The following is a 16,054-nucleotide window of genomic DNA, read 5'->3' on the forward strand; positions in this document are numbered from 1 at the left end:
GGTGCCTTCTTGGGCTAACACTGGGTGTGTGAATACAATGGCAATCCTACATCTGGGAACTCAGTGGGAAAACTATCCCATTTCTCACTTGTGCTGTCAGAAGAGGGTGTTCATTTTTACAAGGTGGATAGTGTTACTACAAAATGAAGTTGTGCAAAATTCCCTGTGAAAATCGGGTTATGAGCGTCAGCGGTGATTTTTGACTGGTACTATTCATCACACGGCTCCGCCGAGAGTTGGTGGAGCCGTGTTTGTTTATAGTGGGCTTTATCCCTTCCAACTAACAGTGTAACAACACGTCCAACTCATGAGACAAGATGATACTTTAGCAGCGATTCGAGAAAACTAATAATCGTTATTGTTTTATTCTCAAAAATAGAGAGAAGCTTCTCCAAACCACAAGCTGCGTTTTAGATCTGCAGTCAGCGTGCAATAATTTAGTCAGAATTTGAATATTTGTTACATTGTTTTTATGCGTTTGAAATGCTAATTCCTCGATTGTAGAAATAGGAGAAACAGTTCAAATTTTCCAAAAATAAAATAAAGGTTTAAAAATCAAAAAGTGTGTATTTTTAAAGAGTTTCTGCTCAATGTAACATACAAGTATAAACTCCAAGAAGCAAACAAACAGTTTCTCTCCTGGGCTGCAAAAGTAACTATGTTATTATCTTACTGTTCTTACTAATTGTTCTGAACATGTCATCTTTGCAAAACTTAATCATCTGGTTTACACAACTTGGTTGATTGCTGCTTGTGAGAACTTTAGACTATTTTAGCACTTTTTTGAGTTTTTTGTGAAGTGTCCTAGTCAGAACAATCTTTATTTTTTGTTGTTACCATGCTGAGTAAACATATATATTTCTTGATTATTGTTAATTGTCCTATTTCAGTCCAAGTTTGACAAATGTAAATATAAATGTCATACATTTTGAATCGGATTTGGTCAAATGTAGTCCAAACAAAAACAAAATAACAGCAACTTTGAAACAGTGCTTCGGGTTAGCAAACACGACACTAGCTTTAGCATTATTCGCGGCTAATGGTTAACCATGTTTACAAATCATTCTTATTTTGTCTGTCAGTTTTTATTTTTCTTCTTGACACCTCAGACGCTGACAAACATTTTTTAAAATATCATGGCATCTTTGATATTTTTGTGCCAAAGCGTTGTTAGCAAACTAGACAAGAAATCTTTAGGAGTCAGTTCTGTCAGGTCAACAGAAGAACTAGTTCCTCTGTAGCCTAAAAACAAGAGTTTCAAACGTGGATGCTGGTCATCACAGTCAAACCGCTTACCTTAATATCTGATATATAAACTCTAATTACACTACTAGTTTTAAGCCTTTGAATGTAACGAGAGACGTTCACGAGGACAACATTTGATGCAGCGTGTTCAATCCCGATGTTCCCCAGTCTTAATTTAATGTGCGAGTAGATGTGTTGAACATCATCAAAAGGATCGGCTCTGGTTCTGTGACGGGGCCTCGGCTTCAGCGGGGTATAGAATGACCAGCTTCACTCTGCACTTGGTGACCGGATTTCCCGCCCCCCAAGTCCTTTCTTCTTCGTTTTTTCCCCCCTCCTTTTCCCCAATGCCTCGTTCTCCGTGCTCTTATTCATCTCGGGGAACAAAAGCTAAGTGTTTAGCTTCGAGCCAGATCAAGGGCCCCGGCTTCTTCCTCCCAGGAAAAGGTGGAATAACAAACATGGCCGTCGCCGAAATCAGCCGTACCTTCTGTCGACTCCAGACTCCCACATCTGTGCCGCACCTCTCTCTGTCTCCCACACAGCTGCTGCGGAGGCTGGGGAGGCTCCAGCCCACTGCCTCCGGGCTCCCATTGCCTGCGGGTCCCCCGGGATCCAGCTGACTGGCACCCAGACTGCCAAGCAGATGATGGATCCTGCCATGAGAATCAAAAGTAACGAGGCGAGGTGAGGCTGCAGGAGTGGCCACCGCTGAACCTGAGGACGAGGGGCAGATGCGGTCACCTGCCTCAGCTCTGTGTATGCATATGTGTGTGTGTGTGTGTGTGTGTGGATTTACATAAGTGTTTACATGCAGATATGCAAATGCCTGTGTAAACACATGCCTTTGAATGGCCATGTCTGTGGGTGGTTATTTTGGCACATCAAGTTCCTTTTTTTTTTTTTTTTTTTTTTTTTTTTAGCTTTTCACTCCCATCAAATTCTCCATCTGGACCCAAAGACTTTCATTAGCTGTTTGATGCTCCATTTTACTTTGAGAGCTGACAAAATATCAGCACTGTCAGCACGTAATATTTGTCACGTCTGTGTTGGACCTTCTGAAAACTCTGACAGATGCTAAGCAACACATGTTGAGGCTGAGAATCATTTGCAGAGGAAGAAGCAAATGAAAAGAAATTATATTTTTAAACATTGCGTTAAGGGTTTAATCACAGGTGAGTCCGCAACGTCTCTTATCTGTTAGTTTCCATTATTCAAAAAAAGAAAAGACCAAAAGAGACAAACTGCAACTTTCACTGGGATGAGCATATTGTTTTGTCATTTCTGGCACGACCAGCTTGATCTCGTGATACCAGCTGGATAAAAGCTTCATTCTTGCCCTGCGGCGTCCCGCTGTGGCATTGCCTCAACCAGACACAGTGATGGTAAGTGACTGCTGTAATTGTTCTGCTTGTAGCTCTTGCCATTCAGCCATCCAAACTGCCTCCTGCCCCCTGGTCATGCCACATTCCCCACATGGGACATCCTTGGCACGGAGCCCCGGCATACAGAGAATCGGCATAATAGTTTGCCGTCGATGCAGAATTTCCTTGAGACCAATGGCAACCGTCGATGTTCGTTACATAAATCTAAGCTGGCACACTGAACACTGATGCTTACAAGAGATGCACAGACAAAATCATCTGCTGACTGAAAACAGAAGGTATTAACCCAGACCTGCCTTGACTGGTGAAGGGGACGCAAAAATGTTGTCTTTTTGATCGGTGAATACAAGGTTGCCCTGATGTTAACCTTCATCGGTGAGGAAGTTGATACCTGAAGGAAAGATACTCCAAGTTAAAAATGTATAAGTAGCATCAGTGACGTGTTTAAAAATTAGGCCAGGGAAAGCTGAACACATCTGAGAAGCTATTAAAAAGGGAACTGTATTCAGCCTGCAGCAATAAAGAGTGGTACTTTAGGGGTACAAGGCATTTTAGGGCAGCAGAGTGGAACAGTTGTTAGTACTGTTATCTTGTGGCAAAAACAGTCCTGGGTTTCGTCAGGGAACTTTCTGGGTAGATTTTGCATGTTCTCCCTGCACATGGATAGGTTCTCTCTTTATCAACTCAAGTTTAACTCTCAGAGTCCAAAACTAGGAGCTATATGTCCTGTGTTGGCTGTAGGCGGCCTTGCAACCTGTCCACGGTGTACCCCATGCCATCGTCCAACACTAAGCCCTCCTAATTCTGTATGGATAAGAGGCTAAACAATGTAGATGGTTAGCCATTTCCCTGATTTTGCCATTTTGCACTTTTAGTTGTTTTAAACCAGAGCTTTTCAAACATTAAAAAGAGTCGTTTACCACAGAGGGTCACTTTATACCCGCCTACTGAACTTTTTATGTTTAATCAAGCAGTTGGCTAACACAATTTGCCAAAGGCAGGTTATAATATCAAGTCCAAATCATTTTGTCTTTTTTTTTTTAAATAATGAAACATTTTTACAGCTTCTGATTGCTTTTACACACTGTGTGAAGGCACCTCTGCTTCTAACATAAATAATTAATGACTGCTCATGGTAGGAAGGCAAGTAAGCAATACTTTTAACACTGGTAATTATAGTTCACGAAGATAAACAGGAATTGGCTAACATCTGTATTGGCAGCTGCAAGGTTTACAAAACCAGAAATCAACCACAGATCTCTGGGCACAGCTCTCTCTCAGCATTATTAAGGCTCCTAAAAACATTTATGCAGTCTCTTTCTGGAAACAATGTCCCAGATTTGTTCTTTGGTTCAAAGCATTTTTTTTGTCGACGGCACAAATTTGTACAGCCCAGCCGGATAGAAGCCAAACTACTTCACCGGACGACGAGCAGATTTTGGAAAAACAAAAAAAATGCACGTTTGCTTCTGCAAACAGAATAAAACTAACTGCTGCATTTCCCCCCGCAAGTGTGTACTTAGCAGCTACTGTATTTTTTTTTTACCATCGTCATCTCTTGGAGAGATTATGCATGCTCTCAGATGCTCCGGTTGCCTCTTCTAGCCTTGTTGACTATGCCAGAATCCCCCCCAAACCCCCAACCCCCCCTACCCTACCAGGCACGCAAACACACTCATAAGCATGCATGCACACACACACACTTAAGCATGCTCAAGAAGACCAACAGAGGAGAGGGGGTGGAACATGAGGAGGGGATAGCTTACTGTACTGTACATCAAATATTAAATTGTTTACTATGGCAAATAGACTCATCTTGGCCCAGTCTGTTTGAAGTGACAGTTGTGGGTAAAGAGGATCAGCTCCGTTCATGTAGCGGGGACACTTCTACTGTAACTGAGGGACTCATTTGCCATTCCCTCACTTGTGTATCCCTTTCAACAGGCTCTCGCTGGAAAGGCTCTCACTCTGCATTAGTCAGGACTGACTCTGATTTCTTTGCTTTTTCTGAGCTAATGTTGGAACCCCGTAGCGGTCTCCGTCCATTTGCTTATGTAACAAATGTCATACAGTGAAAAGAGGGAAGAGGGGAAGAGGAGAAGCAGCGGAGAACTCTCAAAGAGTGTTCAGCTGTTCCTCGCAGCTACGAGAAAAGCTGCAAGAACACCAATGGACCATTATCACGCCTTTGTATCTTGCAGCCTGCGAAGCCTGGCACGAACCGAAACGTAATCTCTGGGGGGATCGGAGATGCTTTTTACCTAGCCACAACGCGCTGGTCAACTCTGTAAACCGGGTGAATAATAATTCATATGAGCTCTTCTGGAATCTGATATCAGACATCGCTGTGCAAGTAAGAAAAGAAGTAAATAAGAAAGAATAAAAACATAAACGAAGCACCAGGTGAACACGTGAAGACATGAAAAGACATAAATGAGCAGTCAGGCAGGTCGGCATCTCAGCCAGAGGTATGTTGCCATCTTCTGGTTTTAAAGCCAAACTTCAAGACCTGTAGCAGTTTTTACCTAAAGCTCCAAGATGCTTCCACTGTCTTTTATATTTATCCCTTTAACACACAGAGGAACTCTGGCTTTTCTAGAAAAGCGTTGGATTCTTTTTTCTCTTCTTTTTTTTTAAACCACCAAGCGTTCTGGACAATGTGTTTCACTGAAACTGAGTTGAGGTGCTCTGAAGTGAAAACGCATGCATTACAGAAAGCCAGGCTTACCGAAAGTAAAAAATAAATAAATAAATAACACGGGAGGCTCTGCACTGATGCATTGTCACAAAAGTCAGGTTTCTGTATTTAGATGCCTCTCTTGTTCGTCTCATTTGCATGTATGATTATCCACATATGCCCTCCTGCTCCTCCGCTGCTCTAAATATGATCTGTGGAGGGCAGGGTCTTAATTGGCTTGGCCCTGCAGTGTATCTGTGCATCGGCGTGTGTGTGTGTGTGTGTGTGTGTGTCTGCGGCTCAGTGCGAATGTTTGCGTATGTACAGTATATGTCAGCGTGTTGACAGTGTGAGCGGTGCCGGAGCCTTTCTCCGTGGCCCAGCACATGTGGTGGCTCTTCTCCAGTCTGAGTGGCTCCTTCCTCTGTTCGTAACACGTGCACTGCGCCGCCCCTCACCCTGTGCAGTCCTGCTGCGGCTCTGCGAGGCCCCATCTTTGGTGCACAACACCAGACTTTTGCTATAATTTAGGAGAGACTGTTAGATTACGAGACCAATCAGCTAGGCAATGATACAAACTCAGGATATTATTATATCGTCCTGACATTTTGCTAATTTTATAAAAAGATAATTTCATAAACCTATTGCTAAAAAAAAAACACTAACAAATTTATTAATTCTTTAATTTTTATGTGCTTTCAATGTAAAACAATGAATCTTTTAGAAAGGAAAAAAAAAACACTTTAAAGGTTTTAAAATTGTTTTGTGTCAGATTTTCATGATGACCACAAGCAGAATTGCATGTTTTCACGATGCAAACATTGAAAACAAAACTGTGTGTTTTAATGTAATAAGAAAATTAATGTCATGACAAAAGCAGTTGTAATATTATATGTACCTCATATTTAGTTATTTCTTTTATATAGAGTTATGCAGAAATAGAGAGAAAACACTCCGTAAGTTAAATAGAAATTTATAGGTGCTTATTATGTGGAAGCAGATGTTGATTAGCTGGTTAATTAGTCAGGCTCTCTGCTCCTGCTCGCAGTGATTCAAATGCAGTTTCTAAAACTGTGCTACTTTAACAAGAGCCTCTGGTGGTCTTCCTTGCATCTTTTATTTTTTGGACAACCACAAAATATTTTTCCAAAATCAGTTCTTTTTTTTTTTTTCTTTTCTTTTTTCTTCCAAGTGGGGGAATTAATGTGGAAGCCTCGTTAGAGCCAGCTGGCTGGCAGTGCTCAGAAAAACCTTAGAGGAGGAAGAACACTGTGATACTCTATGCTTCATGCAGTCAGGCTCTTTTTCTGAGATCTCGTTAAGGCTGAAAGCTGTAACCGGCCCCTCGCCGACTCTCAGGTAAAAGTTTGTACAGTTTAAGTGCGAATCTGGCAAAGTATATGAAGAACTTTTTACCTAATAAGTTGTACCTCTAAATGTCGTTTGCAGGACTTTTCCTCCCAGGTTCTGTTATACTTTTGTCTCCTCTGTTGCTCAGGTCAAAGATCATTAATGAGTGTCTTTTTTTTTTTTTTATCACATCCACATATTTCACCAGGTATGTGTCATTTATGTGTCATTATTTCGTTGTTTCCAGTAGTGCTTCTGTGCCGAACTTGCTAAAGTGTGACTTTCTTTTTTTTTTCTCTTAATACTTTGTCTTTTTTTTTTCCTGGCTTTATCCCGAGGGTGCCACATGGAGTGGACACATCTCAGAAATTGCCATGGGATGATCAGTACGTCCGCTAAACACACACTGCCACACACACACACACACACACACACAGTGAAAATATTGCCCTCTCCCGGTCTTTCTCTCTCTCTCTCTTTCTCTCTCTCTTCTATCTTGTGTTTTCCCACTATTCCTCTTTGCTCCGTCTCGCCTGCAGCCAGACAGCTGTGTCCATCAGGCCATGATGCCTGCGACATGGGTCACACGCTAAGATCGCTTGGAGATCATGGCAGCCAAGCAGCTCTTCTGGCTGTTTGTGCCGGGAGGATGCGATGAGATCTTTTATGTAATTGTTCTGTGTGTGTGTGTGTGTGTGTGTGTGTGTGTGTGTGTGTGTGTGTGTGTGTGTGTGCGTGTGTGTGTAAATGAAAATATGACAACATATAAAACACAGAAATTATACAATTATATATATTTTTTTGCACTCAAAGAAAGACTTTAAAAATGAATCCCCCCAAAAAATATATATAAATATGATATGGTAACTGTTATCCTAGAACAAAACTAGGATTCTAGTCATAAACACGCAGGTATATTTTAACAATTTCCAGTTTGTCATTGTTGTTTCGTTCGAAATAATATGTCCAGCTGTCGTACGTCAGTTTCTACAATATTTTGCAACCGCTTCATCATTTTCAGTCTTTCTTAAATACCGATTTCTCTTATGATTGTATGATGTACCAAAGGGATTGAGCAGAAGGTAGATTAAATATTAAAACTGTTGGCTCAATTTTTCAGCCAAAAAATAACCTGGAAGCAAAGAAAGAGCTAAAAAATATTAAACTAAAACGTCCAATTTAAACAGCTTAATACATAAATAGGCAACATATTGCTTACATAACTCCCAACAGCATTCCTTAGCAAAATTCTAACAAAACTAATTCAAACTATATCATGTAATTGTGAGTTTATAAAATAAAACACAACACTTAGAGATTTTTACATATGAAAAAAAAAAAAACATTTAAGAAAAATATTTTGAATTTCTTTCCCAAATCAAAAAGTAAAGTAAAAATTGGGTCATATTGACCTATTCAGAAACTGCGGCAGTGTGAATTTACAATCACAGGAAGTCGATGCAAATCGAAACGTAATGAAAAAATATCTATTAATGTTACCTGAACAAATCAGTTGCCTCTTCTCATAAAACACGAGTATTACTGTATTTCTCTAATCGCTTAATGTGTTATAAAACCCCATTCAGCTTCTTGCCTCTGTGCTTTCTGGATTTCTCCTCGTGCGTTTTAAATTGCATTTTTAGTCGTCCCGTTACAAATAGTTTTTGCTATCAAAACTCAGTTGTTCTAGCTGTTTGGTAATCCATCACCCTTTGCCATGTGGTGTTGTATTTACAGTGAAAATATTGCCACACATTGCCACAGCTGCTCCAGTTCACTTAACGTGGGGCTTTAAAGAGCAGCTAAAAGCTTTGTTCCAACAGCTTTGAGGCTTTGATGTCCGGGAACTGGATATTCCCCCAGATCTGGAACACCGTCCCAGAATAAACACTGTGGTCTGGAGGTTAACTTGCAGAGCGCTCTATAGACTGAATGCTTGAAATCCATACCGCTTCAGTGAGTGTGCCTCCTCTTCCCCTCCTCTCTCCGCCTCTCCCTCCCTTCATTCATTCACTGCTTTCATTCTTGTTTTTCTTTCTTTCCGTCTCTCTTTTGAAACTCGGGCTCCGTCTTCATTTTTTTTTTTTTTCCCCCCCCTGTCTCTTGTCCCTTCATCTTGTGTTCCTTTTCACTCGCGGACGCTCATCTGAACAGTGGAGCCGTGCTCTTTTTGACCCACGCTTGTCAGTGTTAATTGTATGGGTTTAATTACAAAAACACATTTAGCATGTTGAAAGGGGTTTAAGTTAAATCCTTCCTCTTCAGACCAAACTCGAGGATTTAGACATGGCAGGGCTGTATCAGCTATCTGACTCAGATTAGATGTCGTCTCTTATCTCATCACAGACGATCTTTTCAGCTGTCTTTTATTCAGCTGTCTGTCTGAGGCTTTTGCAGCCCCGCTTAGATGCTCTTAGCATAGCAGCCTGATTTACATGACGATTCCCCGAGCCGCTCAGCATTCCTTGTTTCATTTTTCACTCAGTAGGTCAGGGAAGCAGCTCTGACCTATTGCAAACTACAAAACATATTGTAGAGATTACTAAAAAGATGATTCGTTATTCTGAGCTCAGCAAATTTTGCGTGTATGCTCTCCATTGCAACATGTACACCATTTGTTGTTTTTTTTTGCTGCCAAATTAAAAGCTTGCAGGAGCAAAACAAAAAAAATAAATAAATGAACAAGTGGACTTGCACGGATATGTTCAGATAAAACAAAATGACATAATTCTGCAGCACATGCACGTCCAGGCTTAATTCAGCCGAGTCGGGTCCATTGTGAAGCCAGCCAGCGAAGCTCTGTTTAATCACAAGGATTTGCCCCGTGATTGACGGACTGTTGACAGCAGTATTGGGCCAGTATTTAGCAAGGTCTCAGGACCCCCGTGGCTAAAGTGAATTTTATGGGGGCACTGGTGGGTCGCTGGCGTAACGAGAAGTCGGCTGTTTTTTTGTGTGTGTGTGTGTTTTTTTAAAGCCGATGCAAATGAAGGTATTTCATGTTGACATCTAGCTGTCTGGGGGTGTGATAGTTGATCACTTTGTGCATGGTGGGAAAACAGAAGTGCATGCGAGGCCAAACACCACTGCATGGTCTGTATGAATGTGTGTGTGTGTGTGTGTGTGTAGTTACGCCCACCGCTGTCCCTCTTTGTGTCTGTGAAGAGAGTAGAGTACATTAACAGACCTAATTTACAATGTATGGACTCTGTAGACTGGAACAGTTTAGGGTTATGTGAGAGTTAAGCGCTTGGTTAACAAAGCTTGGATTGGACCTGGGAGAATCGGTGATGACGATCTTCTGAGTCCTGAAAAGAGCATTTTTAAACTTGGATGTGTCGCTTTTTCAAACTCAACATGAATGAGTGTAACCAAAATAAAACAAACACCATGAAATATTAGAAAGTGTTGCTTGTTTTCAAGCTTATCATTGTCAGTTATGCTTTTGCGCTGATTTTTCTCATGGTTTTTTGTACCTGTTTCAAGGTTTCACAGCATACGCTTCTTCTTCTTCTTCTTCTTCTTACGAACATTTAAAGCATGAACTTAATCTTCCTGCTTTTAGTTAATGCAGAAAACCAACAACCACCAGAGATATTATGACATGCTAAATATTGTAGTTCTACACATTTTTTGTGTATAAATTTTATTTGATTTTGAAGTAACAATTTAAAATGAGCACTCCCTACATATTGGATTAGGGTAAAAACAACAGTTGCACAGTGTGTTAATGTTCTGCTGTTATTTTTCTTCATGAAGTGTAACGACAGTACTGTCTGATAGAAATGTTTTGTTTCCAAACAAATATCTGAACTATGACAGGAAATGAAGGAAATGGATTGCTTTTCATTCCATTTATTCCCTGTTGTTGCTTGCTTTTTTTTAATGCATATTTTCACTGAATACTTATCTGCAGACTCAAAAAGAGATGTGCAAGATGTCCATATTTGCAGAAGAAAACAAAAGCAACATGTTGATGTTAAACATGTTGATTTGAGGTTTTCACCCGACAGCTAAAGTTGCATTGGTGGGTTAATTAGTCAGGCTATCTGCTCAGGTAGAGCCTGCAGTTGGATGCTTACAGTCGTATGCTGTTTTAAAATATGCGATGCGTTAATAAGAGCGATGAAGGGCACATGCCTTAGGCATTTTATAAACTTATTTCAAAACATAAAAAAACATTTCAGAATAGTCAAATTTCTATTTCTTGCGCAGACAGGAAAATAGTGAAGGAACTCATTTTTATCAAGGCAGGTGACTCGCAGTTTGTAGCAACAGGTGGAAGAGGGGCACTGGTGTGATGCCCTACGCTGTGTTCTGGAATCTAACAAGAAGTACTGCAAGCTGCAGGATAGACATGATGGAAAATGTTGTCATTTTTGAAATTGAAGTTTAAAAAAAAACAACAACAAAAAAACTTGGTACACTTTAATGCTGCAACCTGCCCGTGAATAATTTGGAAAAACTTAAAATAAAAATGTTTTAACAGAATGTTTGGAGAAAACCTTCACTGTTCTTCTACATTCAGAGGTCAATTTGATTATCGTATTATAAGAAGAGCTGCTTATATGCAAATGACAACAACATCTTAAAGTGTAATATTAATTAGTGTGTCAGCTGACTAATGAGGGGCTATAAAACCAGATAATTATCTTGGGGGGGGCGAGGGAGGAGGAATGGTTGATTTCTTACAGTTAATATTGTAACATTAATTATGACACATGATTTAAGGGAATAATTATTATTTTCAAAATAAAATAAAAAAAACATATTTTAAAACAAAGTGATTCTGGAGACCTGAAGTTTTATTGCCTTCAGTAGTTTCACAATAAGAATGTTAAAAAGATAAAAACATAGAACTGATATGTACATAGTTTTTTTTTCCTCCAGAAGTGAGCAATGAGCATTTTCCTTGCCATGTTTTCTGACTTCCTATCACCACGGCGTTGAGGTCTGGGTTTTGTGGACACCACTGCCCCTAGGTGTAACACTGAGAACTGCAGTCCCATTACATTTCTATTATATTGCACTATTTAAGATTTGCAGATTTTTTTTTCTTTTGTAAACTCAACACATTCTAGTTTTGTCCTTTAGATTCAAAACAATGCCCATAACTATCATTATGTTGTAATTTGCCCTGGCTGTATTATTTTAAATGTGCAATCAAGTCCTTTAAGCCCCAAAGCCTGTCAGTCAGGCATTAAAATGAAAACAGGAAACATCACCAAAAGCATACGCTCCAACTCAGATAAGTGATTTCACATTTGCCTCCTTTCCACCAATGAAAGGATGAAAAATTAGAATGAATCTGAGGTTTAATTGCTTTTTCATGATCCAGCAATCCTGCAGGAAAATGCAGCGTAAAAAGGGGAGAAAAAGCCCAATTAGAGTCTTTTCACTTTGTGCTGCAGACAGCAGGGTTCAGGGGCTGATTGTCTTTCTCCGCTAGTTGCTCTGCTCCAGAAGGTGATACTGGGCTGGACCCCTGTTACCCTCCGAGCCTTCTGTTAAATTTGGCAGAAAAAACGTCGGCGCTCGAGGAAGAACAAAGGCGTGCCGGGTTTTTCCTCACAGAACCAGGAAAGGAAAGAGAGGGAGAGAGAGAGGAAAAAAAGAATCCCTAAAGAATGGATTAATTTGGTCTAATCTAGGAGACCCATTCCACACTCACTCTAGCAGTGAGAGGTACTGGAGCAAGCAGGAAGCAGCTCTTGTTCTTATTAAATAAAATAATGAAAATTTTTTTTTTGTTTTTTTTTTATTGTGCTGCTGCTGTACAGCAGATGCTCTGCATTAATTGGTCTATAAAGGCCTGACCTGGGGTTCTGGAAAAAAGGCTTTAGGAGGCATATTTGTTATTTGGTTATTACCTGCCGCAAGTGATATCCATCACATGCACGATACAGTTGTAAATGTTATACGTACTTCAGGGAGGCGGTGTTTTTTTTCTTTTTCTTTTTGGAGGGCATGTTTTAACAGCAGGTAAGTCCCAAACACCATTCATCAGAGGCCTGCTCTCTCCCTTCACATGGTCACAGCCATGACTGATGGGGTTGTCTTTTGTATGAATGTTTAGCTCAGTGGAAAGCCATATGCCACTGGCACCAACTCCTGCCCACAACCTCCTACTACAGGGAAGATGAGGAGAAGAAGAAAGTCAGACGGAGCGACGGAGGAGTCTGCACAATCACACATTATAAAAACTGTGGGGTAAAAGAAAGAAACAAACAAACAAACAAAAAAAATAATACACACAATTTAGGTTGTTTTGGTAACCAACTCGTAGATCAGATGTGGGCCGATTTTTGCCAGAGTTCATCAAACACAACTGGGTTTCAGCCTGAATATGGGGTTTGATTTTCATCCTGATTAAAGTCACTAGGATCCACAATGGTAACTGTTGTTAAGCATTTATTTACTGTTTGTTTAGGCGATTTGTACACTTTGAGCACATTTTTTATATTTTTTGGGGAATAGTAGACATTGCTAATGAACAATAAAGCTGCAATACAAAAAAAAAAACTAAAACTTTTTTTTATGTCAAGAATTATCAAAATAATATAAGAATAGTACATAAAAGTAAAAGTTAGGTTAAAACTAAGGATATAAGTGACTACTCAGCAGGTAAAAGGTTAATGCCCATAAGTGAAACAAACTTTTCTAGTGCGAACTAAAATCTTTAAAGCGACACACAGACATTAACATTTAGCTGATTCAACAAAGTCTTCTTGAGAAGACTTAAAAATGGCAGAATGATGGTGAGGTCCATGCCAGTCTTTTCTCCAACTGAACACAGTCAAACTTTGGAGCTGATGTACTTGGTCTACTGGTGCAAGCTCAGCAGTTTTCAGTGTGTCCAGGCATATATGCCTGGATGAAAGCATTAATAGAGCAAGAGATTTTAATAGAAGAGGTGCTGGTGGTGGGAGGTTAGGGAGGTGGTGCTGGTCCATCTGTCCCAAGCAGCCTCTCTCTCGGTGCTGCTGCCGCCCCCTCGTGAGACAAGCACAGCTGTTACTGGGAAAGAAAGGGGGGAAAAAAAAACTCTACTGTCCAGAATAGGGGTCTTCACTCCTCCTCCTCTCCATCCTCAGTCTCTCTGCCCCTTTAGCCCTCCACCTTTCTCTGCCCAAACATCCCTGCAAGAGGATGAAACGAACCAGCGAGCTCAGCCACTGTGCAGTCAGCCTGCGCGTCTGCAATTTCAAACCTCTTTAGATCATTTTTCATGCTCGCCAGAAATGAATAATGCACACATTAACTGGTGCCAGTTAATAAATTTCCGTCTCACTGCACTATATTTTTCAATAAGGGTCTAGCTGCTTTCGTTTTGTTTTGCAAAACAGTCTCGCAGGGCTCCTGCTGCAAATTATCCCAGCCTGCCCCCCCCCCCTCACCCCCCCGACCCGCCTTCCGTCTTGATTCATCCTCAGCCAGGGAGACTTTCCTTGATGTCAGATATCATAAAATGATCCTAAACTGGCTTACATTTTCACTCTTGCATGCAAATGTCAAGGATTATATTGACCGTTTTGTTAGCCTGTATCCATGACCGTTTATTGTCATTCGCAGCGCTTCTCTCAGCTGAAGATAATACCCCGCAACATTTTTCACAAGAGTGCATCTTCAAAAATTCAGCCCCCAGGGCACTGCTGCAGAGAAACAGAATCAATCTTGGGGAACTTCCAGGCTTTGTAAGGGAGCCAAATTGGCAGCCGATGTCCATTATATCAGTTCAAACAAAGCCCTGACTAGCATCTGGCCGCACTGGGCATTTTACAGCGCATCTCTAACTATTAATCATTGACCGCGACATCACACACTCTCAAGAGGGTGGCCGGATGCTAAGGCTGCCGAGGAAGCCGCTGAAAATGCCAGGGCATGGAGACGCAGAGTCCCAATGCTCGCCGACAGCGGCCCTGCTTAAAATGACAGAGTGCATCGGAGCCAGACGGACAGAGCGGCGTCGGGAAGGCGCTGTGACAGGCGAGGGGGGGACTCCTCTGAAAATGCCACCGTGCCCTAGTGGCCTACAGTGTCGTAGCGCGCTGGTAGTATCTGCTCCGAGGTTGTGTCATGTAATATGATCTAGATGAGGCGGACGGGGTGGGTCCCCTCTCTAGGATGTGGTTGGGGTGTCAGACAAGCTGCTCCTCTAATAAGGACTGCCATTCTAATGCTCATTCAGTCACTCTAACCTCTGACCCCTACTGTTAGAAGAAACAGAGGGAGGGGCCAGCTGGGATGGTGGGAAGGACTGTGGGTCCAAATGTGCACTATTTACATCAATTAGACAGGCAAGATGGAGGTGCACATCAGAGCCCATTAGGGTTGTTGTGGATCTGGGTGGGGGCGGGGGGGAGCGTGGGGGTGAAGGAGACCGAGGGCCACGCGGAGGCCCAGCGGACACATCACAGGGCCGCCCTTGATCACATCCTGTCACATTGATGAGCCACTCGTGCAGATGTACAATTTGCTACTTACGCTGTGCACTTCAAGCTGCCGCGCTGGCTTTCAATCCTACAGAAACGACTCACACTGCACTCAAACACTGACTGGTAAAAATGAAAACCAACTGTGCAGTTTGGGTTATTTCACTAACCAAGCAGGGCTGGGTGGTGGATTTGACCCAACAGACTGGGTTAGGTTTGAAGTTAAAGCATGGACAGAGGAAAACATTCTTCTAAAAGCAATAAACTTGTGATATACAATAACAGTGGTACTGACAAAAATTGTAAATATGTAGGACTTTGCTAAATAGTGTTGTGTGTCTGAAGTCTGAGTAGCTAGCAGTAGCTTGAGCTAAATGAAGCAGGTGAAAGGCATATGTTGTCCACAGACTGAACTTAATTCACCAGTCAGTTCACTGACATTAACCAGCATTCTGCTGGCATCCTACCATTTCTAGAAGCTTAGCAAAGTTTAATCTGGTTGACTTATTGTTCAGTATTGTTGACTGTCAGGAATGATGAGGCTTCTTCTTGTATCCTCACTAACCCCAAAAACCGGGCCAACATTTTAGAGCTATTATTTGATTAAAAATATCTGAACGTCTGACCAACGTTCAGAAATCCAGGGTTGTCAAACTGTTGGAGTCACGAAAACTAAGAAGGTGGAACCTCGATTGCCTGTAGTGGTGCCAGTATCAGTAGTATTGCTTATTTGCCATGTCAGCAGAAATGATAATTGATTGTTTATTAGTAGTAGAGGTGGTGGAGTGTGTGAAAGGCTTGATGAGATACAAATCACCATAAGTTCTTACTGCAGCTGCAGCCTTTTTGGATTTGGTGAACTGGGTTGCAAAGACCAAATAGATTTTCTGCGTAAGACCCTTCTGTTATTTCTTTGTTTTTATAACGTTGCTTCAAGCAAGAAAAAAAAAAAAAAGTCCAAGTCA

Source organism: Poecilia formosa, unplaced genomic scaffold, assembly GCF_000485575.1.
Source record: "Poecilia formosa unplaced genomic scaffold, Poecilia_formosa-5.1.2 Scaffold19, whole genome shotgun sequence".
Taxonomy (NCBI): Eukaryota; Metazoa; Chordata; class Actinopteri; order Cyprinodontiformes; family Poeciliidae; genus Poecilia; species Poecilia formosa.